Source organism: Pristiophorus japonicus, chromosome 11 (assembly GCF_044704955.1).
Source record: "Pristiophorus japonicus isolate sPriJap1 chromosome 11, sPriJap1.hap1, whole genome shotgun sequence".
Lineage (NCBI taxonomy): Eukaryota > Metazoa > Chordata > Chondrichthyes > Pristiophoridae > Pristiophorus > Pristiophorus japonicus.
This window is the reverse complement of record NC_091987.1, coordinates 162,107,962-162,133,316: the sequence shown is the minus strand read 5'-3', so window position 1 is coordinate 162,133,316 and position 25,355 is coordinate 162,107,962. Positions and strand designations below refer to the sequence as shown.

The window sequence follows — 25,355 nt, the reverse complement described above, 5'->3', positions numbered from 1 at the left end:
GACCCCGACCCCTGTCCGCCCCGACCCCTGTCCGCCCCGACCCCTGGCCGCCCCGGCCCCTCGCCGCCCCGACCCCTCGCCGCCCCGACCACTCGCTGCCCCGACCCCTCGCCGCCCCGACCCCTCCCCGCCCCGACCCCTCGCCGTCCCGACCCCTCGCCGCCCCGACCTCTCGCCGCCACGACCCCTCGACGCCAAGACCCCTCACCGCCTGCCCCGACCCCTCACCGCCCCGACCTCTTGCCGCCCCGCCCCAATTTCTTCCTGCCCCGACCCCTCACCGCCCCGACCTCTTGCCGCCCCGCCCCAATTTCTCACTGCCCCGACCTCTCGCCGCCCCGACCTCTCGCCGCCCCGACCTGTCGTCGCCCCGACCCCTCGCCGCCCCGACCCCTCGCCGCCCCGACCCCTCGCCGCCCCGACCCCTCGCCGCCCCGACCCCTCGCCGCCCCGATCCCTCGCCTTCCCGACCCCGACCCCTCACCGCCCACAACGACCTCTCGCCGCCCCGCCCCGACCTCTCGCCGCCCCGCCCCAACCTCTCGCCGCCCCGACCCCTCCCCGCCCCGACCCCCCGCCGCCCCGACCGCCGAACCCTCGCCGCCCCGACCCCCACACCTCGCCGCCCCGACCCCTCGCCGCCCCGACCCCTCGCCGCCCACAACGACCTCTCGCCGCCCACAACGACCTCTCGCCGCCCACAACGACCTCTCGCCGCCCACAACGACCTCTCGCCGCCCCGACTTCTCGCCGCCCCGCCCCGACCCTTCGCCGCCCCGACCACTCGCAGCCCTGACCCCTCGCCACCCCGACCCCCGCCGCCCTGACCCCGACCCCCGCCGCCCTGACCCCGACCCCCGCCGCCCTGACCCCGACCCCCGCCGCCCTGACCCCGACCCCCGCCGCCCTGACCCCGACCCCCGCCGCCCTGACCCCGACCCCCGCCGCCCTGACCCCGACCCCCGCCGCCCTGACCTCGACCCCTGGCCGCCCCGACCCCTGGCCGCCCCGACCCCTGGCCGCCCCGACCCCTGGCCGCCCCGACCCCTGGCCGCCCCGACCACTCGCCGCCCCGACCCCTCCCCGCCCCGACCCCTCCCCGCCCAGACCCCTCGCCGTCCCGACCCCTCGCCGCCCCGACCTCTCGCCGCCACGACCCCTCGACGCCAAGACCCCTCACCGCCCGCCCCGACCCCTCGCCGCCCCGACCTCTTGCCGCCCCGCCCCAATTTCTCACTGCCTCGACCTCTCGCCGCCCCGACCCCACGCCGCCCCAACCTCTCGCCGCCCCGACCCCTCGCCACCCCTACCCCTCGCCGCCCCGACCCCCGACCCCTCGCCGCCCCGACCCCGACCCCTCGCCGCCCCGACCCCTCACCGCCCACAACGACCTCTCGCCGCCCCGCCCCGACCTCTCGCCGCCCCGCCTCAACCTCTCGCCGCCCCGACCCATCCCCGCCACGACCCCCCGCCGCCCCGACCCCCGACCCCTCGCCGCCACGACCCCCGACCCCTCGCCGCCCCTACCCGACCCCTCGCCGCCCCGACCCCTCGCCGCCCACAACGACCTCTCGCCGCCCACAACGACCTCTCGCCGCCCACAACGACCTCTCGCCGCCCACAACGACCTCTCGCCACCCCGCCCCGACCTCTCGCCGCCCCGACCTCTCGCCGCCCCGACCTCTCGCCCGCCCCGACCCCTCGCCGCCCCGACCTCTTGCCGCCCCGCCCCAATTTCTCACTGCCTCGACCTCTCGCCGCCCCGACCCCACGCCGCCCCAACCTCTCGCCGCCCCGACCCCTCGCCGCCCCGACCCCTCGCCACCCCTACCCCTCGCCGCCCCGACCCCCGACCCCTCGCCGCCCCGACCCCGACCCCTCGCCGCCCCGACCCCTCACCGCCCACAACGACCTCTCGCCGCCCCGCCCCGACCTCTCGCCGCCCCGCCTCAACCTCTCGCCGCCCCGACCCCTCCCCGCCACGACCCCCCGCCGCCCCGACCCCGACCCCTCGCCGCCCCTACCCCGACCCCTCGCCGCCCCGACCCCGACCCCTCGCCGCCCCGACCCCTCGCCGCCCACAACGACCTCTCGCCGCCCACAACGACCTCTCGCCGCCCACAACGACCTCTCGCCACCCCGCCCCGACCTGTCGCCGCCCCGACCTCTCGCCGCCCCGACCTCTCGCCGCCCCGACCTCTCGCCGCCCCGACCTCTCCGCACCCCTCTCCGACCCGACCCCTCGCCGCCCCGACCCCTCGCCGCCCCGACCCCTCGCCGCCCCGACCCCTCGCCGCCCCGACCCCTCGCCGCCCCGACCCCCGACCCCTCGCCGCCCCGACCCCTCGCCGTACGACCCCGACCCCTCACCGCCCACAATGACCTCTCGCCGCCCCGCCCCAACCTCTCACCGCCCCGCCCTCTCACCACCCCGCCCCGACCTCTCACCACCGCGCCCCGACCTCTCGCCGCCCCGACCCCGACCCCTCGCCGCCCACAACGACCTCTCGCCGCCCCGCCCCGACCTCTCGCCGCCCCGACCCCTCGCAGCCCTGACCCCTCGCCACCCCGACCCACGCCGCTCCGACCCCCGCCGCCCTGACCCCGACCCCTGGCCGCCCCGGCCCCTGGCCACCCCGACCCCTCGCCGCCCCGACCACTCGCCGCCCCGACCCCTCGCCGCCCCGACCCCTCCCCGCCCCGACCCCTCGCCGTCCCGACCCCTCGCCGCCCCGACCTCTCGCCGCCACGACCCCTCGACGCCAAGACCCCTCGCCGCCCGCCCCGACCCCCCGCCGCCCCGACCCCCCGCCGCCCCGACCCCCGCCGCCCCGAACCCCGCCGCCCCGACCCCGACCCCCGCCGCCCCGACCCCTCGCCGTACGACCCCGACCCCTCACCGCCCACAACGACCTCTCGCCGCCCCGCCCCAACCTCTCACCGCCCCGCCCTCTCACCACCGCGCCCCGACCTCTCGCCGCCCCGACCTCTCGCCGCCCCGACCCCGACCCCTCGCCGCCCCGACCCCTCGCCGCCCCGACCCCTCGCCGTACGACCCCGACCCCTCACCGCCCACAACGACCTCTCGCCGCCCTGCCCCAACCTATCACCGCCCCGCCCTCTCACCACCCCGCCCCGACCTCTCACCACCGCGCCCCGACCTCTCGCCGCCCCGACCCCGACCCATCGCCGCCCCGAACCCTCGCCGCCCCGACCTCCCGCCGCCCCGACCCCGACCCCCGCCGCCCCGACCCCGACCCCCGCCGCCCCGACCCCAACCCCTCGCCGCCCCGACCCCTCGCCGTACGACCCCGACCCCTCACCGCCCACAACGACCTCTCGCCGCCCCGCCCCAACCTCTCACCGCCCCGCCCTCTCACCACCCCGCCCCGACCTCTCACCACCGCGCCCCGACCTCTCGCCGCCCCGACCTCTCGCCGCCCCGACCTCTCGCCGCCCCGACCTCTCGCCGCCCCGACCCCTCCCCTCGCCGCCCCGACCCCTCCCCTCGCCGCCCCGACCCCTCCCCTCGCCGCCCCGACCCCTCCCCTCGCCGCCCCGACCCCTGGCCGCCCCGACCCCTCGCCGCCCCGACCACTCGCCGCCCCGACCACTCGCCGCCCCGACCCCTCCCCGCCCAGACCCCTCGCCGTCCCGACCCCTCGCCGCCCCGACCTCTCGCCGCCACGACCCCTCGACGCCAAGACCCCTCACCGCCCGCCCCGACCCCTCGCCGCCCCGACCTCTCGCCGCCCCGACCCCTCGCCGCCCCGACCCCTCGCCACCCCGACCCCTCGCCGCCCCGACCCCCGACCCCTCGCCGCCCCGACCCCGACCCCTCGCCGCCCCGACCCCTCACCGCCCACAACGACCTCTCGCCGCCCCGCCCCGACCTCTCGCCGCCCCGCCTCAACCTCTCGCCGCCCCGACCCCTCCCCGCCACGACCCCCCGCCGCCCCGACCCCCGACCCCTCGCCGCCCCTACCCCGACCCCTCGCCGCCCCGACCCCTCGCCGCCCACAACGACCTCTCGCCGCCCACAACGACCTCTCGCCGCCCACAACGACCTCTCGCCACCCCTGCCCCGACCTCTCGCCGCCCCGACCTCTCGCCGCCCCGACCTCTCGCCGCCCCGACCTCTCGCCGCCCCGACCTCTCGCCGCCCCGACCTCTCGCCGCCCCGACCTCTCGCCGCCCCGACCTCTCGCCGCCCCGACCTCTCGCCGCCCCGACCTCTCGCCGCCCCGACCTCTCGCCGCCCCGACCTCTCGCCGCCCCGACCTCTCGCCGCCCCGACCTCGCCGCCCCGACCCCTCGCCGCCCCGACCCCTCGCCGACCCGACCCCTCGCCGCCCCGACCCCTCGCCGCCCCGACCCCTCGCCGCCCCGACCCCCGACCCCTCGCCGCCCCGACCCCGACCCCTCGCCGCCCCGACCCATCGCCGCCCCGACCCCTCGCCGTACGACCCCGACCCCTCACCGCCCACAACGACCTCTCGCCGCCCCGCCCCAACCTCTCACCGCCCCGCCCTCTCACCACCCCGCCGCGACCTCTCACCACCGCGCCCCGACCTCTCGCCGCCCCGACCCCGACCCCTCGTCGCCCACAACGACCTCTCGCCGCCCCGCCCCGACCTCTCGCCGCCCCGACCCCTCGCAGCCCTGACCCCTCGCCACCCCGACCCACGCCGCTCCGACCCTGGCCGCCCCGGCCCCTGGCCACCCCGACCCCTCGCCGCCCCGACCACTCGCCGCCCCGACCCCTCGCCGCCCCGACCCCCCGCCGCCCCGACCCCCGCCGCCCCGAACCCCGCCGCCCCGACCCCGACCCCCGCCGCCCCGACCCCTCGCCGCCCCGACCCCCCGCCGCCCCGACCCCCGCCGCCCCGAACCCCGCCGCCCGGACCCCGACCCCCGCCGCCCCGACCCCCCGCCGCCCCGACCCCCGCCGCCCCGAACCCCGCCGCCCCGACCCCGACCCCCGCCGCCACGACCCCTCGACGCCAAGACCCCTCACCGCCCACAACGACCTCTCGCCGCCCCGCCCCAACCTCTCACCGCCCCGCCCTCTCACCACCGCGCCCCGACCTCTCGCCGCCCCGACCTCTCGCCACCCCGACCCCGACCCCTCGCCGCCCCGACCCCTCGCCGCCCCTACCCCGACCCCTCGCCGCCCCGACCCCTCGCCGCCCACAACGACCTCTCGCCGCCCACAACGACCTCTCGCCGCCCACAACGACCTCTCGCCGCCCACAACGACCTCTCGCCACCCCGCCCCGACCTCTCGCCGCCCCGACCTCTCGCCGCCCCGACCTCTCGCCGCCCCGACCTCTCGCCGCCCCGACCTCTCCGCACCCCTCTCCGACCCGACCCCTCGCCGCCCCGACCCCTCGCCGCCCTGACCCCTCGCCGCCCCGACCCCTCGCCGCCCCGACCCCTCGCCGCCCCGACCCCTCGCCGCCCCGACCCCTCGCCGCCCCGACCCCTCGCCGCCCCGACCCCTCGCCGCCCCGACCCCCGACCCCTCGCCGCCCCGACCCCTCGCCGTACGACCCCGACCCCTCACCGCCCACAATGACCTCTCGCCGCCCCGCCCCAACCTCTCACCGCCCCGCCCTCTCACCACCCCGCCCCGACCTCTCACCACCGCGCCCCGACCTCTCGCCGCCCCGACCCCGACCCCTCGCCGCCCACAACGACCTCTCGCCGCCCCGCCCCGACCTCTCGCCGCCCCGACCCCTCGCAGCCCCGACCCCTCGCCACCCCGACCCACGCCGCTCCGACCCCCGCCGCCCTGACCCCGACCCCTGGCCGCCCCGGCCCCTGGCCACCCCGACCCCTCGCCGCCCCGACCACTCGCCGCCCCGACCCCTCCCCGCCCAGACCCCTCGCCGTCCCGACCCCTCGCCGCCCCGACCTCTCGCCGCCACGACCCCTCGACGCCAAGACCCCTCGCCGCCCGCCCCGACCCCCCGCCCGCCCCGACCCCCCGCCGCCCCGACCCCCGCCGCCCCGAACCCCGCCGCCCCGACCCCGACCCCCGCCGCCCCGACCCCTCGCCGTACGACCCCGACCCCTCACCGCCCACAACGACCTCTCGCCGCCCCGCCCCAACCTCTCACCGCCCCGCCCTCTCACCACCGCGCCCCGACCTCTCGCCGCCCCGACCTCTCGCCGCCCCGACCCCGACCCCTCGCCGCCCCGACCCCTCGCCGCCCCGACCCCTCGCCGTACGACCCCGACCCCTCACCGCCCACAACGACCTCTCGCCGCCCTGCCCCAACCTATCACCGCCCCGCCCTCTCACCACCCCGCCCCGACCTCTCACCACCGCGCCCCGACCTCTCGCCGCCCCGACCCCGACCCATCGCCGCCCCGAACCCTCGCCGCCCCGACCTCCCGCCGCCCCGACCCCGACCCCCGCCGCCCCGACCCCGACCCCCGCCGCCCCGACCCCAACCCCTCGCCGCCCCGACCCCTCGCCGTACGACCCCGACCCCTCACCGCCCACAACGACCTCTCGCCGCCCCGCCCCAACCTCTCACCGCCCCGCCCTCTCACCACCCCGCCCCGACCTCTCACCACCGCGCCCCGACCTCTCGCCGCCCCGACCTCTCGCCGCCCCGACCTCTCGCCGCCCCGACCTCTCGCCGCCCCGACCCCTCCCCTCGCCGCCCCGACCCCTCCCCTCGCCGCCCCGACCCCTCCCCTCGCCGCCCCGACCCCTCCCCTCGCCGCCCCGACCCCTGGCCGCCCCGACCCCTCGCCGCCCCGACCACTCGCCGCCCCGACCACTCGCCGCCCCGACCCCTCCCCGCCCAGACCCCTCGCCGTCCCGACCCCTCGCCGCCCCGACCTCTCGCCGCCACGACCCCTCGACGCCAAGACCCCTCACCGCCCGCCCCGACCCCTCGCCGCCCCGACCCCCGACCCCTCGCCGCCCCGACCCCTCACCGCCCACAACGACCTCTCGCCGCCCCGCCCCGACCTCTCGCCGCCCCGCCTCAACCTCTCGCCGCCCCGACCCCTCCCCGCCACGACCCCCCGCCGCCCCGACCCCCGACCCCTCGCCGCCCCTACCCCGACCCCTCGCCGCCCCGACCCCTCGCCGCCCACAACGACCTCTCGCCGCCCACAACGACCTCTCGCCGCCCACAACGACCTCTCGCCACCCCTGCCCCGACCTCTCGCCGCCCCGACCTCTCGCCGCCCCGACCTCTCGCCGCCCCGACCTCTCGCCGCCCCGACCTCTCGCCGCCCCGACCTCTCGCCGCCCCGACCTCTCGCCGCCCCGACCTCGCCGCCCCGACCCCTCGCCGCCCCGACCCCTCGCCGCCCCGACCCCTCGCCGCCCCGACCCCTCGCCGCCCCGACCCCTCGCCGCCCCGACCCCTCGCCGCCCCGACCCCTCGCCGCCCCGACCCCGACCCCTCGCCGCCCCGACTCCTCGCCGCCCCGACCCATCGCCGCCCCGACCCCTCGCCGTACGACCCCGACCCCTCACCGCCCACAACGACCTCTCGCCGCCCCGCCCCAACCTCTCACCGCCCCGCCCTCTCACCACCCCGCCGCGACCTCTCACCACCGCGCCCCGACCTCTCGCCGCCCCGACCTCTCGCCGCCCCGACCCCGACCCCTCGTCGCCCACAACGACCTCTCGCCGCCCCGCCCCGACCTCTCGCCGCCCCGACCCCTCGCAGCCCTGACCCCTCGCCACCCCGACCCACGCCGCTCCGACCCTGGCCGCCCCGACCCCTGGCCGCCCCGACCCCTGGCCGCCCCGGCCCCTGGCCACCCCGACCCCTCGCCGCCCCGACCACTCGCCGCCCCGACCCCTCGCCGCCCCGACCCCCCGCCGCCCCGACCCCCGCCGCCCCGAACCCCGCCGCCCCGACCCCGACCCCCGCCGCCCCGACCCCTCGCCGCCCCGACCCCCCGCCGCCCCGACCCCCGCCGCCCCGAACCCCGCCGCCCGGACCCCGACCCCCGCCGCCCCGACCCCCCGCCGCCCCGACCCCCGCCGCCCCGAACCCCGCCGCCCCGACCCCGACCCCCGCCGCCACGACCCCTCGACGCCAAGACCCCTCACCGCCCACAACGACCTCTCGCCGCCCCGCCCCGCCCCAACCTCTCACCGCCCCGCCCTCTCACCACCGCGCCCCGACCTCTCGCCGCCCCGACCTCTCGCCACCCCCGACCCCGACCCCTCGCCGCCCCGACCCCTCGCCGCCCCGACCCCTCGCCGTACGACCCCGACCCCTCACCGCCCACAACGACCTCTCGCCGCCCTGCCCCAACCTATCACCGCCCCGCCCTCTCACCACCCCGCCCCGACCTCTCACCACCGCGCCCCGACCTCTCGCCGCCCCGACCCCGACCCATCGCCGCCCCGATCCCTCGCCGCCCCGACCTCCCGCCGCCCCGACCCCCGCCGCCCCGAACCCCGCCGCCCCGACCCCGACCCCCGCCGCCCCGACCCCGACCCCCGCCGCCCCGACCCCAACCCCTCGCCGCCCCGACCCCTCGCCGCCCCGACCCCTCGCCGTACGACCCCGACCCCTCACCGCCCACAACGACCTCTCGCCGCCCCGCCCCAACCTCTCACCGCCCCGCCCTCTCACCACCCCGCCCCGACCTCTCACCACCGCGCCCCGACCTCTCGCCGCCCCGACCTCTCGCCGCCCCGATCTCTCGCCGCCCCGACCCCTCCCCTCGCCGCCCCGACCCCTCCCCTCGCCGCCCCGACCCCTCCCCTCGCCGCCCCGACCCCTCCCCTCGCCGCCCCGACCCCTCGCCGCCACGACCCCTCGCTGTCCCGACCCCGACACCTCGCCGCCCAGCCCCGACCTCTCGCCGCCCCGACCTCTCGCCGCCCCCTCGCCGCCCCGACCCCTCGCAGCCCTGACCCCTCGCCACCCCGACCCCCGCCACCCGACCCCGACCCCTGGCCGCCCCGACCCCTGGCCGCCCCGACCCCTGGCCGCCCCGACCCCTGGCCGCCCCGACCCCTCGCCGCCCCGACCCCTCGCCGTCCCGACCCCGACCCCTCGCCGCCCACAACGACCTCTCGCCGCCCCGCCCCGACCTCTCGCCGCCCCGCCCCGATCTCTCACCGCCCCGACCTCTCGCCGCCCGACCTCTCTCCACCCTGCGCCGACCCTTCACAGCCCCGACCTCTCTCCGCCCGCACCAACCTCTCACCGCCCACACCAACCTCTCAGCACACACACCGACCCCTCACCGCCCCGACCTCTCACCACCCGCGCCGACCCTTCACCGCCCCGACCTCTCACCGCCCGCACCGACCTCTCACCGCCCGCACCGACCTCTCACCGCCCGCACCGACCTCTCACCACCCTGACCTCTCACCACCCCGCCCCGACCTCTCACCGCCCGCCCCGACCTCTCACCGCCCGCCCCGACCTCTCACCGCCCGCCCCGACCTCTCACCGCCCGCCCCGACCTCTCACCGCCCGCCCCGACCTCTCACCGCCCGCCCCGACCTCTCACCGCCCGCCCCGACCTCTCACCGCCCGCCCCGACCTCTCACCGCCCGCCCCGACCTCTCACCGCCCGCCCCGACCTCTCACCGCCCGCACCGACCTCTCACCGCCCGCACCGACCTCTCACCGCCCGCACCGACCCCTCGCCGCCCCGACCCCTCGCCGCCCCGACCCCTCGCCGCCCCGACCTCTCACCGCCCCGACCTCTCACCGCCCCGACCCCTTTCCACCCTGCGCCGACCCTTCACAGCCCCGACCTCTCTCCGCCCGCACCAACCTCTCACCGCCCACACCAACCTCTCAGCACACACACCGACCCCTCACCGCCCCGACCTCTCACCACCCGCGCCGACCCTTCACCGCCCCGACCTCTCACTGCCCGCACCGACCTCTCACCGCCCGCACCGACCTCTCACCGCCCGCACCGACCTCTCACCGCCCCGACCTCTCACCACCCCGCCCCGACCTCTCACCGCCCGCACCGACCTCTCACCGCCCCGACCTCTCACCACCCCGCCCCGACCTCTCACCACCCGCGCCGACCCTTCACCGCCCCGACCTCTCACTGCCCGCACCGACCTCTCACCGCCCCGACCTCTCACCACCCCGCCCCGACCTCTCACCGCCCGCACCGACCTCTCACCGCCCTGACATCTCACCGCCCGCCCCGACCTCTCACCGCCCGCCCCGACCTCTCACCGCCCGCCCCGACCTCTCACCGCCCGCCCCGACCTCTCACCGCCCGCACCGACCTCTCACCGCCCGCACCGACCTCTCACCGCCCGCACCGACCTCTCACCGCCCGCTCCGACCTCTCACCGCCCGCACCGACCTCTCACCGCCCGCACCGACCTCTCACCGCCCGCACCGACCTCTCGCCGCCCGCACCGACCTCTCGCCGCCCCGCCCTGACCTCTCGCCGCCCGCACCGATCTCTCACCGCCCGCACCAACCTCTCACCGCCCCGACCTCTCACCACCCCGCCCCGACCTCTCACCACCCCGCGCCGACCCTTCACCGCCCCGACCTCTCACCCCCCGTGCCGACCCCTCACCGCCCCGCGCCGACCCCTCACCGCCCTGACCTCTCACCCCCCACGCCGACCCCGCGTCGACCTCTCACCGCCCCGCACCGACCTCTCACCGCCCCGACCCCTCACCGCCCCGCGTCGACCTCTCACCGCCCTGCACCGACCTCTCACCGCCCCGCACCGACCTCTCACCCTCCGCACCCACCCTGCCCCGACCTCTCGCCACCCAGCGCCGACCCTTCACCGCCCCGACCTCTCACCGCCCGCACCGACCGCTCACCCTTCGCGTCGACCCCTCACCGCCCCGACCTCTCACCGCCCCATGGTGACCTCTCACCCCCCCGCGCTAACCCCTCACCGCACTGACCCCTCACTGCCCCGCACAGACCCCTCACCGCCCCACACCGACCTCTCACCCCCCCGCGCTGACCCCTCACCGCCCCTCGCCGACCCCTCACCGCACTGACCTCTCACCGCCCCGCACGTCCTCTCACCGTCCCGCACCGACCCCTCACTGCCCCGCACCAACCCCTCACCGCCCCGCACCGACCCCTCACCGCACTGACCTCTCACCGCCCCGCACGACCTCTCACCGCCCCGCACGACCTCTCACCGCCCCGCACGACCTCTCACCGCCCCGCACCGACCTCTCACCGCCCCGCACCGACCTCTCACCGCCCCGCACCGACCTCTCACCGCCCCGCACCGACCCCTCACCACTCTGACCTCTCACCGCCCCGCACGTCCTCTCACCCCCTGCACTGACCTCTCACCGCCCCGCACGACCTCTCACCCCCTGCACTGACCTCACCGCCCCGCACCGACCTCTCAACCCCCGCACCGACCTCTCACCACCCCGCAACGACCTCTCACCCCCCCGCACCGACCCCTCACCGCACAGACCTCTCACCGCCCCGCACGACCTCTCACCCCCTGCACTGACCTCTCACCGCCCCGCACGACCTCTCACCCCCTGCACTGACCTCACACCGCCCCGCACGACCTCTCACCCCCTGCACTGACCTCTCACCACATTGACCTCTCACCGCCCCGCACGACCTCTCACCCCCTGCACTGACCTCACACCGCCCCGCACGACCTCTCACCCCCTGCACTGACCTCTCACCACATTGACCTCACACCGCCCCGCATGACTCTCATCCCCTGCACCAACCTCTCACCGCCCCGATGTAAGACCTTGGCGAGTTGCTGCAGTGCATCTTGTAGATGGTACACACTGCAGCCACGGTGCGGCAGTGGTGGAGGGAGTGAATGTTTAAGGTGGTGAATGGGGGTGGAAGGAGCCTTGGCGAGTTGCTGCCGGGCACCCTGTGGATGGTGCCCATCTATTCCTGTACCACATTGTATTTCTGGTGGAGCTAACGTTGTAACTCATCCTGGCTCCAGGTCTTGTTGCTGTTGCTGTCATCGTGTACAACAACATGGATTCTGTCCTTCGTGGAGCATACTACCAAAACAAGGAGAGCGCTGACCACTATAAGAACATTCAGCTGCACTCGAGAGTAATTTCAGCCACAGTGGGATCCTCAGCTAGATACAAGTTGGCCGTAACTGCGAACTTCATTCTAAAACATAAAGAGGTTAGTGGTTAATCTGATCAGTTCACTACAACAACTTCCATTTATTTAGCACCTTTAACATAGTTAGACATCGCAAAGCGCTTAACAGGAGCATAATCAAACAAAATTTGGCACCAAGCCACATAAGGAGTTATTAGGTCAGGTGACCAAAAGCTTGGTCAAAGAGGTCGGTTTAAAGCAGCGGTTAAAAGAGGAGAGAGAGGTAGAGAGGTGGAGAGATTTAGGGAGGGAATACCAGAGCTTAGGCCCTTGACACGGCCACCAATGGGATAGCGATTAAAACACAGGAACCGCAAGAGGCCAGAATTGGAGGAGTACAGAGATCTGTAAGGCTGGAGGAGGCTACACGGATAAGGAGGAGTGAGACCAGGGAGGGATTTGAAAACAAGGATGAGAATTTTAAAATGGAGACGTTGCGGGACCAGGAGCCGATGTCGGTCAGGGAGCACAGGGACCAAGGGTGAATGGGACACGCAGCAGAGTTTTGGATGAGCTCAGGTTTATATAGAGTGAAAGATGGACGGCCGAGCAGGAGAGTGTTAGATTCGGCAAGTGTAGAGGTACTGAAGGCATGGAGGAGGGTTTCAGCAGCAGAGGAGCTGAGACAGAGGCAGAGTGTAAGAGAATGATGGGAAGATGAAGTCTGACCCACACTCATCATGGCTGAAGCATCATTGCCAAAACACCTCCTACCCTCCCACAGCTATGTAGGTTTGTGGGAGAGGCAGAAAAACCATTGAAACACTCTGGGCCCACAACAACAACAACTTGTATTTGTATAGCACCTTTAACGTAGTAAAACGTCTCCAGGCGTTCCACAGCAAAACAAAACAAGTTAATTTGACACTGAGCCACAAGAGAAGAAATTACAGCAGATGACCAAAAGCTTGGTCAAAGAGGGAGGTAGAGAGGCGGAGAGGTTTAGGGAGGGAGTTCTAGAGCTTGGGGCCCAGGCAACTGAAGGCACGGCCACTGATAGTGGAGTGATTATAATCAGGGATGCTTAGGAGGGCAGAATTAGAGGAGTGCAGATATCTCGGAGGGTTGTGGGGCTGGAGGAGATTACAGAGATAGGGAGGGGGCGAGGCCATGGAGGGATTTGTAAACAAGAATGAAAATTTTGAAATCGAGGCGTTGCTTAACCGGGAGCCAATGTAGGTCAGCGAGCACAGGGGGTGATGGGTGAGTGGGACTTGGTGCGAGTTAGGACATGGGCTGCCGAGTTTTGGATGACCTCAAGTTTACGTAGGGATAAATACTCTGTAAATAAGGGAACAATATTCTGGAAAATTCCTCTCTAACCCCCTCAGGTGATGGGAGCCAGACGAAGAGATCGGATGGACCAAGTGTGATCTGTAAAGACAGCACCGACATGGTGCAATTGAATGTGATTCTCGAGAGGAGTGATTGAGGGATAGGTGCTGAGCTGTGGAAAAGGGATAGGTTTGTTGGAACAAAGGCCTCTTTCCTGCTCCTAAAATGTTAATCTGCCCTACAGTGTACTTGACCTGCCAGTGTGGTCAGTTGGTAGAACTCTGACCTCCGAGTCAGAAGATTGTAGGTTTAAACTCCATTCCATGAATTAAAAACATATTCTGGAATGACACATAAATGCACAACTGTTCATTATTCAGATGAAGCCAAGGCCATTAAAGTGAGGAGCCATCTTCCTGTTCCAACAGGTCAGGCAAATGTTACAGGCCCCATGACATTATAAGTACAAAATCTAGGCTGACACTTCAGTGCGGTGCTGAGGGAGTGCTGCAATGTCAGAGGTGCCTTCTGTCAGATGAGACGTTAAAGCAAGACCCCAATTGCCCTTCAGGTGGACGTACAAGATCCCATGGCACCATTTGGAAGAAGAGCAGGGGAGTTCTCCCTGGTGTCCTACCAATATTTATCCCTCAATCAACATCACTAAAAACACATTTATTTCATTGTTGTTTGTGGGACTTGCTGCGTTTTCCATATTACAACAGTGGTACATTTTAACATTTAATGTGAAAGACGGCACTTCCATTAGTGTAGCACTTCCTCAGAATTGCCTGGATTATGTGCTCAAGTCTCTGGAGTGGGGCTCGAACCCACAACCTGCTGACTCCGAGGTGAGAGCGTGACCCACTGTGTTTTATTGTGTAAAAGGCCCGGCAGTGGGAGCAGTGTATTATAAATGTGAATCGCTGATCAGTAAACTGTTGATGTGCTCCTCACACCGCCCACTCCCCGTTTCATCACAAAGCAACACTCATTCCTGCTGATTGGTGCACATTATTTCCCACAGGACCCAGCAGCTGGTGGAAAGAGGCTGTGTGTCTACTGGAATCACCCTTCGAGTGGGAGTGCGAGTTACTGGTCTCCAAATGGCTGTACGCTGGTCGTTTCCAATCACACCCACACCACATGTCGATGTCTTCACTTATCCAGCTTTGCGATTTTGATGGCATTTAGTGAGAAGGTACCATGTTCGTTCCCTTTTGCTGTTCTTCACTTGTTTATCTTCCAGAGTTTGAGACATAACTGAGGTCCTGCTCTGTAAAGCAGTCCCGTGCGATCTGTTACCTGAGAAGACCCTTGATTTTTAAATGCAAGTTCTCTCTTTTAGGACATTGTTGCCTGCTCCTTCCGAGATCCTTCCAACTCAGGCAGCTGGTCACAAACGCTGAGTGACTGCCTTCAGGCCTGGAGTCACACAGAGGCCCAGGACAATGGGGTGGGAGGTGGCCCCCGTCGCTCCTCCCTCAATACCGTGATATTTACATGTCCCCGCCTTCTTCAGGCAAAGGTACTCCACTCCCGCCCTCAGGAGCATCTTGGAAAATACATCGGAGAGCGAGGGAGGCAGAGCCCTACAGCACGGGTCCCCCCCCTCACTGTCCCTCCCCCTCACTGTCTCCCCCCTCAATGCCCCATGGCCTGCCCCCCCTCACTGCCCCATGGCCTGCCCCCCCTCACTGCCCCATGGCCCCCCCCTCACTGCCCGATGGCCCCCCCCCCCTCACTGCCCCACGGCCCCCCCCTCACTGCCCCACGGCCCCCACCTCACTGCCCCACGGCCCCCTCCCTCACTGCCCCACGGCCCCCCCCTTACTGCCCCATAGGCCCCCCTTTCACTGCCCCATGGCCCCCCCCTCACTGCCCCACGGGCCCCCCCTCACTGCCCCACAGCCCCCCCCTCACTGCCCCACGGCCCCTCCCTCACTGTCCGCCCCCCTTCACTGCCCCATGGGCCCCCCTCTCACTGCCCCATGGGCCCCCCCCTCACTGCCCCATGGGCCCCCCCCCTCACTGCCCCATGGGCCCCCCCTCACTGCCCCACGGCCCCCCCTCACTGCCCCATGGCCCCTCCCTCACTGTCCTCCCCCTTAGTGCCACATGGTCGCCCTCCCCCTCACTGCCCCACGGGCCCCCCCTTACTGCCCCATAGGCCCCCCTTTCACTGCCCCACGGCCCCCCCCTCACTGCCCCAGGGGCCCCCCCACTCACTGCCCCACAGCCCCCCCTCACTGCCCCACGGTCCCCCCACTCACTGTCCGCTCCCCCTCACTGCCCCATGGGCCCCCCCTCACTGCCCCACGGCCCCCCTCTCACTGCCCCATGGGCCCCCCCCTCACTGCCCCATAGGCCCCCCTTTCACTGCCCCACGGCCCCCCCACTCACTGCCCCACAGCCCCCCCCCACGGCCCCCCCACTCACTGTCCGCTCCCCCTCACTGCGCCATGGGTTCCCCTCACTGCCCCACAGCCCCCCCCTCACTGCCCCACGGGCCCCCCCCTCACTGCCCCACGGCCCCCCCCCTCACTGTCCTCCCCCTCAGTGCCACATGGTCCTCCTCCCCCTCACTGCCCCACGGTTCCCCCCCCCGTCACTGTACCCCCCTCCCCCTCACTGCCCCACGGTTCCCACCCCTCACTGTCCCATGGCCCCCCCCCCTCACTGCCCCACGGGCCCCCCCTCACTGCCCCACGGGCCCCCCCTCACTGCCCCACGGCCCCCCCCCTCACTGCCCCACGGCCCCCCCCTCACTGCTCCACGGGGACCCCCCTCACTGTCCGCCCCCCCCTCACTGCCCAACGGCCCCCCCCATCACTGCCCCATGGCCCCCCCCATCACTGCCCCACGGGCCCCCCCTCACTGTCCTCCCCACCTCACTGCCCCATGGTCCCTCTCCCCCTCACTGCCCCACGGGCCCCCCCCCTCACTGCCCCACGGCCCCCCCCACTCACTGTCCTCCCCCTCACTGCCCCACGGTTCCCCCCCCCCTCACTGTACCCCACTCACTGCCCCATGGTCCCCCTCCCCCTCACTGCCCCACGGTTTCCCCCCCCTCACTGCCCCACGGGCCCCCCCCTCACTGTCCTCCCCCTCACTGCCCCACGGTTCCCCCCCCTCACTGTACCCCCCTCACTGCCCCACGGTTCCCCCCACCCTCACTGCCCTTTGCATTGTGCCCAGGAAATAAACTTGCGCTGGGCTGTTGAGAGGCAAGTTGGGCCCTTGATGGAAATGAATGAAACAGCGCGAGGTTATTAGCAGGAAAGGATTCAGTTTGGGATCTGGCTACAGGTGGAGTCCCTCAGGACTCAATAACATTTAGGCTTAGGTCATATCGAGTTGAGAATTTCAAGTATTTGAAGAATGACAATAGATATTTGAAAGCGATGATGAGAGTCAGACTAAAAGAGATAAATAGTTTATAAAATACAGAGGCAAAGGGGACAATTTGAGCCTGACTGACCTGGCAGGAAACACCAAAACTTGTATTTATATAGCGTCTTTAACGTAGTAAAACATCCCAGGGCACTTCACAGGTCTGTTTTAAGACAAAACAAATAAAATTTGACACCGAGCCACATAAGGAGAAATTAGGGCAGGTGACCACAAGCTCAGTCGAAGAGGTAGGTTTTAAGGAGCGTCTTAAAGAAGGAAAGAGAGGTGGAGAGGTTTAGGGAGGGAGTTCCAGAGCTTAGGGCCCAGGGAGCTGAAGCCATGGCCGCCGATGGTTGAGTGATTATAATCGGGGATGTTCAAGAGGGCAGAAAATAACACCTGGGTTGCGAACACTGGTTCAGCCTTAGACTGATGCGAGGGAGAGGGATGGTGTCGATGGTTAGAGAACGCAGTTTGTGGAGGGGACCAGAGACAATGGCTTCCGTCTTCCCGATATGTAATTGGAGAACATATCTGCTCATCCAGTACTGGATGTCGGACACAAAAGCAAAATACTGCGGATGCTTGAATCTGAAATAAAAACAGTAAATGCTGGAAATCTGAGCGGGTCAGGCAGCATCTGTGGAGAGAGAAACAGAGTGAACTTTTCAGGGCGACGACCCTGCGACAGCACTGGATGCCGGACAAACAGTCTGCACAGGATTGGGTGCCACACCGGATTTACTCCCCGCCCCGATATCACCACTGGAGAGTAAAATCGGGCGGGGTGTTAAATCAGCATGACCCGCAATCCCGCCAGTCCGTCAACAGGTGGACAGGTTACAGTTGTCCTTAAAGGGTGAGGTGAGGTGCCAGGGGGTATTTATTTTCCCAGAGAGCTGTTAGCGTTATACGGGCTGGATTTTAGGCTTTGATGACATTGGGACGATAATGGCGGCGGGGCGGGAAAGTTAGCGCCCGGGAACAGTTTCTATCTCAGTCAGTAACATTGGGCAGCTGGGCCCTGAGTGTGGGGCGCGGCACTGAGGGAGGCGTTGTATACCCCTCTCTGGGGCACTAGCCCAGGAAACTCCCGAGCTAAAGAGCTGGGCCGGGAGCGCTCCGAGAGTCGGCGGCGGGGGGGAGGAACCAAAAGAACACTCCACAGAAACATTCCCAAAACATTGCCCATGCCACCACAACACAAATCGCAAAAAAATTAAAAGAAAAAAGCATGCCACTTACCGTAGGACCATTACCTCCCTCTCCACTGTCGGGAGCATTGGGCGGCCCTGATTACCCAGGGGTCAGTGCGGGGCGCGCTGTGGGGCGGACGGGTCGGGCTAAAGTCAAAACTCACGCCGGTGTCGTGACCAGGGGGCGTTGCACACCGGGTGCAGCTCTTCCTGGCCGTGCTGCTCCACACCGCCGCTAAACCGCACCTGAGGATCGCCGCGGGGCGCTGGAGGCTGGCCGCTCGCCCAGAACATCTCACCCCCGCCATTATGAAAGGGAAATCATGCTTGACGAATCTTGTGAAATTTTTTGAGGATGTAACTAGTAGAGTGGTGTATTTGGACTTTCAAAAGACTTTTGACAAGGTCCCACACAAGAGATTGGTGTGCAAAATCAAAGCACATGGTATTGGGGGTAATGTAGTGAACATAGAAACATAGAAAATAGGTGCAGGAGTAGGCCATTCGGCCCTTCTAGCCTGCACCGCCATTCAATGAGTTCATGGCTGAACATTCAACTTCAGTACCCCATTCCTGCTTTCTCGCCATACCCCTTGATCCCCCTAGTAGTAAGGACCTCATCTAACTCCTTTTTGAATATATTTAGTGAATTGGCCTCAACAACTTTCTGTGGTAGAGAATTCCACAGGTTCACCACTCTCTGGGTGAAGAAGTTCATCCGCATCTCGGTCCTAAATGGCTTACCCCTTATCCTTAGACTGTGACCTCTGGTTCTGGACTTCCCCAACATTGGGAACATTCTTCCTGCATCTAACCTGTCTAACCCCGTCAGAATTTTAAATGTTTCTGTGAGGTCCCCTCTCATTCTTCTGAACTCCAGTGAATACAAGACGTGGCTAGAGAACTGGTTGGCAGACAGGAAGCAGAGATTCGGGATAAACGGGTCCTTTTCAGAATGGCAGGCAGTGACTAGTGGAGTGCTGCAGGGCTCAGTGCTGGGACCCCAGCTATTTACAATATACATTAACGATTTAGATGAATGAATAGAGTGTAATATCTCCAAGTTTGCGGATGACACTAAACTGGGTGGCGGTGTGAGCTGTGAGGAGGAAGCTAAGAGGCTTTAGGGTGACTTGGACAGGTTAGGTGAGTGGGCAAATGCATGGCAGATGCAGTATAATGTGGATAAATGTGAGGTTATTCATTTTGGGGGCAAAAACACGAAGGCAGATTATTATCTGAATGGCGGCAGATTATGAAAAGGGGAGGTGCAATGAGACCTGTGTGTCATGGTTCATCAGTCATTGAAAGTGGGCACGCAGGTACAGCAGGCGGTAAAGAAGGCAAATGGTATGTTGGCCTCCATAGCTAGGGGATTTGAGTACAGGAGCAGGGAGGTCTTAATGCAGTTGTACAGGGCCTTAGTGAGGCCTCACCTGGAATATTGTGTTCAGTTTTGATCGCCTAGTCTGAGAAAGGACGTTCTTACTATTGAGGGAGTGCAGCGAAGGTTCACCAGACTGATTCTAGGGATAGCTGGGCTGTTATATGAGGAGAGACTGGATCAACTGGGCCTTTATTCACTGGAGTTTAGAAGGATGAGAGGGGATCTCGTAGAAACATATAAGATTCTGGCGGGACTGGACAAGTTAGATGTGGGAAGAATGTTCCCGATGTTGGGGAAGTCCAGAACCAGGGGACATAGTCTTAGGATAAGGGGTAAGCCATTTAGGACTGAGATGAGGAGAAACTTCTTCACTCAGAGAGTTGTTAACCTGTGGAATTCTCTGCCGCAGAGAGTTGTTAAGGCCAGTTCATTGGATATATTCAAGAGGGAGTTAGATATGGACCTTATGGCTAAAGGGATCAAGGGGTATGGCGAGAAGGCAGGAAAGGGGTACTGAAGGAATGATTTGCCATGATCTTATTGAATGGTGGTGCAGGCTCAAAGGGCCGAATGGCCTACTCCTGCACCTAGTTTCTATGTTTCTATGGGCTGGATTTCCCGGTACTCTTCGCTCCGGGGCCAAAAATGGAGCGAAGAGTACCGGGAAATCCAGCCCATAGAATCATCGGATGATACAGTGCAGAAAGGCCATTTGGCCCATCCAATCTGTGTCGGTTCTTTCGATGTCCCATTCCCCCGCTCTTTCCCCGTATCCCGGCAACTTTGTCTCCTTCAAGTATTTATCCAATTCCCCTTTGAAGGCTACTACTGACTCTGTATCCACCGCCCTATCAGGCCGTGAGTTCCAAATCCTAAACACTCGTTGCATAAAAACATTTTTCCTCGTGTTGCTTCTGGTTCTTTTGCCAATCACCTTAAACCTGTTCCCTCTCATTTGCCCTCCAGCCATGAGAAATCGTTTCTATTTATTTACCATCTCCAAACCCTTCATGGTTTCAGTTGGCTATGATAACTACATGTTTGTTACAGTCCTTTGAGAAAGGTCTCTCCGTCAGGTTAGTTTTACCCGACTGATGATGTGATGTTGCAATAGCAATCCTGCTCAGAATGAGAGAATCTGAGAACATAGGAAATAGGAGCAGGAGTTGGCCATTTGGCCCCTTGAGGCTGCTCCGCCATTCAATAAGATTATGGCTGATCTGATCATGGACTCAGCTCCACTTCCCTGCCCGCTCCCCATAACCCCTTATTCCCTTATCGCTCAAAAATCTGTCTCTCTCCACCTTAAATATATTCAATGACCCAGCCTCTACAGCTCCCCGGGGCATAGAATTCCAAAGATTCACCACCCTCTGAGAGAAGAAATTCCTCCTCATTTCTGTGTTAAATGGGCAGCCCCTTATTTTGAAACTATGCCCCATAGTTCTAGAGAGGAAACATCCTCCCAGCATCTATCCTGTCGAGCCCCCTCAGGATCTTATATTTCAATAAGATCCCCTCTCAATCTTCCAAACTCTGGAGAATATCGGCCTAGTCTGCTCAGTCTCTGCTCATCAGTTGGCCCTGGATCACCGCTCGCTGTGTAGTGCCACTGGTTTGGGGGCTGGAGTGTGGACGCCTCTCTCCCGTTTAGGCTGAGCTTGTTTGTGGGGAACCTGCTGCTAAATTGTTCATAGACAACCTGATTCCAGGCGCGTCCCACTCCAGCGACAGGTGGGGGTCCCACGGTGAGCGCAGGGACAGGTGGGGTGTGACTGGGGCGGTACACCCATCACACTGACCCAGGGGTCCCACAGTGAGCACAGGGACAGGTGGGGTGTGACTGGGGTGGTACACCCATCACACTGACCCAGGGGTCCCACGGTGAGCACAGGGACAGGGACAGGTGGGGTGTGACTGGGGTGGTACACCCATCGCACTGACCCAGGTGTCCCACGGTGAGCACAGGGACAGGGACAGGTGGCGTGTGACTGTGGTGGTACACCCATTGCACTGACTCGGGGTCACACGGCGAGCGCAGGGAGGGCAGAAACCTCCCCTGGAGCAGACGGGCAAAAGCTCGTTGGATCTTGACAAGTTCCCCCCTGAGGGAAGGATAATGGGACTTGGCGGGGGGGGTATGTTTGATATGTTTGCCTAGCAATGTATTATGGGTAACCACGCGCTCCTTAAGGTTGCATGATTGACCTTATTGAGTGGGGAAGAAATGTCTCCTCTGGTCTGATCGAGCATCACCGTTGGCAGCAAGTGGGGAGGGTGTGGGAGGGGAGGGTGTGGGAGGGGAGGGTAGTGTGTGGGTGGGGAGTGTGTGGGAGGGGAGAGTGTCATGTATTCAACTATCATTGTAACCCATGTATAAGCTGACCTAAGTTGTACACCGTGAGAACATTGACCACAAGGGGTTGAACTTGTGAGAGACACTCCTAACCTGGACTTTCCAGTTTCAAAGGGGAAGCTCCACCCACCTTCATCACTGGAGGTCTTGGTAATAAAGGTAACTGGTCACAGAGTGACCATCTCTCAAGTATGGGCCTCGTGTGCATTTATACTGTAGAGTAAGGACATATCATTGGCGACGAGAATCTGGGATTTAAAACACGTGAGCATGGCCAGTAGCAGCACAGAAGAGAGGTACTGTGTTGGTGATGATTGGCCGACTTTATTGAGAGACTACAGCAACATTTTGTCACTAAGGAATGGTTGGGACAGGATTCGGCTGACAAATGCAGGGCTCATCTCCTGACGGTTTGTGGATCCAGAACGTACTCCCTGATGAAAGCCCTTCCAGCGCCAGCGAAGCCGGTGGACAAGACATTCGAAGAGCTCAGTAAGTTGATCGGGGAACACCTTAAACTGACGAGCAGCATGCACATGGCGGGACACCGGTTTTACACGCACCGGCGGCGAGAAGGGCAAAGCGTTCCAGACTTCGTGGCAGATCTCCGGCGACTGGCGAGCCTATGTAAGTTCCCAGATGCATGCAGAGCGGAGTTGCTGTGACACTTTTTTATTGAGGGCATCGGGCACACTGGGGTTTTCAGGAAACTGATTGAGACCAAAGACTTGACTTTGGAAACGGTGGCTCTGATAGCCCGGACATTTATCTCAGGGAAGGAAAAGACCAGAATGATGTATGACAAAAATCTTGGCTCAAATGCGGCACTCAGTTTTCTAGGCAGACAAGGGCAATCGGACATGCCCCAGCATGTAGTCGAACCCAAAGGGGGAATTCAATAGAGACAATGGCTAGCTGAATGGCGATTCATGGCATCGCAATGGACAATGCAGCCAGTAATGGGGCCATGAACACCTATCAATGGTGCGCTTAAGAGCAGTTACAGAGACAGTCAGAGACGATCGACTGGTAATGGATCTTTTGTTTCCAACAACGGGGCCTCCAGCTCATGCTGGAGGTGTGGAGGAAAACACCCAGCCAGAGCTTGCAGGTATCAGCAATATACTTGCAGAAACTGCAATGTCAGCGCTCACTTGGCGCACATGTGCAGGGAGCCTGCAGCCAGGTTGATATACGAGGAGGACGGGCCCGATGTAAGCCCTATGAGGCCAAATAAATACTGGAGGAAATCGCTGGAAGCTGAAGTTCAGCGAGTTCATGTGGAGCACATATACAGTTCATATACCAGGACGCCACCAATAATGATGAAAGTGCTCCTCAATGGCATCCCAGTAATAATGGAGCTAGACACAGGGGCCAGCCAGTCCCTGATGAGTATCAAACAGTTCGAAAGGTTGTACGTGTCCAAGGCCAGGAGGCCAAAATTATTGCCGATTGACGCACAGCTACGGACATATAAAAGGAGATCATTCCGGTGCTCGGCAGCACCACGGTAGTCATGACCCATAAAGATTCGGAGAACAGGTTGCCACTCTGTATTGTCCCGGGGGACGGTCCCGCACTACTGGGGAGGAGTTGGCTTGCTGTCATGAACTGGAAATGGGGCGATGTCAATGCAATTTCTTCTGTGGAGCGAATATCATGCTCAGGTCCTGGACAAATTTGACTCATTATTTCAACCCGGCATCGGCACTTTCATGGGGGCCATGGTAGTGATTCACATAAACCCGGACGCCAGGCCAGTACACCACAAGGCCAGAGCGGTGCCGTACGTGATGCGGGAAAAGATAGAATGCAAATTGGACTGCCTGCTGAGGGAATGCATCATCTCGCCAGTCGAATTCAGTGACTGGGTGAGCACGATCATGCTGGTGCTCAAGGCAGATGGGTCGGTCAGGATATGTGGCGGTTACAAGGCCACCATCAATAGGGTGTCACTCCAAGACCAGTACCCGCTACCGAGAGTGGAAGACCTCTTTGCGACACTATCCGGTGGCAAACGTTTTACAAAATTGGACCTGACCTCATCTTACATGACCCGGGAGCTGATGAATGAGGCTGACCACCATCACGACACACAAAGGGTTGTTTGAATATAACAGTTGTCCGTTCGGGATTCATTCGGCCACCGCGATCGTTCAGCGAAATATGGAAAGCCTCCTCAAGTCGATTCCAGGGACAGTGGTTTTTCAAGACGACATCCTGATCATGGGTTGCGATACTGAAGAACACCTCCACAACCTGGAGGAGGTGCTACGCAGACTGGACCGGGTAGAGCTGCGACTGAAAAAGGCGAAGTGCGTCTTCTTAGCTCCAGAGGTAGAATTCCTGGGGAGGAGGGTAGCAGCAGACGGGATTAGACCTACTGCTTCCAAAACAGAAGCGATCCAGAGAGCACCCAGACCCCGTAGCACGACGGAGCTGCGTTCATTCCTGGGACTCCTGAAGTATTTTGGTAACTTTCTTCCCAAATTGAGCACGGTGTTAGAGCCGCTATACGTGCTCCTACACAAAGGTCGCGATTGGGTCTGGGGGGACAACCATTAAAGGGCTTTTGATAGAGCATGCAATTTGTTAAGCTCCAACAAACTGTTAATATTATATGATCAGTGTAAGAAACTTGTTTTAAGGTGCGATGCGTCGTCCTATGGTGTCTGGTGTGTGTTGCAGCATGTCAATGCCAAGGGTCAGTTACAGCCGGTAGCTTTTGCCTCCTGAAGTCTGTCCCAGGCAGAAAGGGGCTACGGGATGGTAGAAAAGGAAGCGCTAGCATGTGTATATGCAGTAAAAAAAATGCACCAGTATCTGTTTGGCAGGAAATTTGAGCTGGAGACAGATCACAAACCCCTAACGTCCCTTTTGGCCGACAACAAGGCCATAAATGCGAATGCATCGGCCCGCATACAGAGGTGGGCACTTATGTTAGCCACCTATGACTACACAATTCGGCACAGACTGGGCACTGAAAACTGCGCCGATGCACTCAGCAGGCTCCCACTAGCCACCACTGAGGGGGCAACTGAGCATGATGCCGAGATGGTCATGGCTGTTGAAACTTTCGAAAGCGAAGGCTCACCTGTGACAGCCCGTCAGATTAAAGTCTGGACAAATAAAGACCCGCTATTATCTTTAGCTAAGAAATGTGTCCTGAATGGGGACTGGGCAGCCACATACGGGGCATGCCCTGAGGAATTTAAACCGTTTCATAGGCATAAGGATGAACTCTCGATTCAGGCCGATTGCCTACTGTGGGGAAACCGAGTAGTCATGCCCCAGATGGGTAGAGAGGTATTTATCATAGAACTTCACAATGAGCACCCAGGCATTGTCATGATGAAGGCAATTGCCAGATCACACGTTTGGTGGCCAGGGATAGATGCAGACCTGGAACTTTGTGTTCGCAGGTGCAACACGTGTGCTCAGCTGGGCAACGCACCCAGGGAAGCCCCCCTTAGCCCCTGGTCCTGGCCCGCCAAGCCATGGTCACGCATCCATGTGGACTACGCAGGTCCTTTCATGGGAAAAATGTTTTTGGTTGTAGTAGACGTCTACTCCAAATGGATCGAGTGTGACATTTTAAATTCAAGTACATCCTCTGCCACGGAAGAAAGTCT

The 25,355-nt window shown here is 65.2% G+C and overlaps 1 pseudogene; it reads left to right on the top strand.

Annotated features, from left to right (window-relative positions):
- The window catches only part of LOC139275635 (adhesion G protein-coupled receptor E3-like), a 69,037-nt pseudogene that overhangs the window by 19,055 nt on the left and 24,627 nt on the right, over positions 1-25,355 (top strand).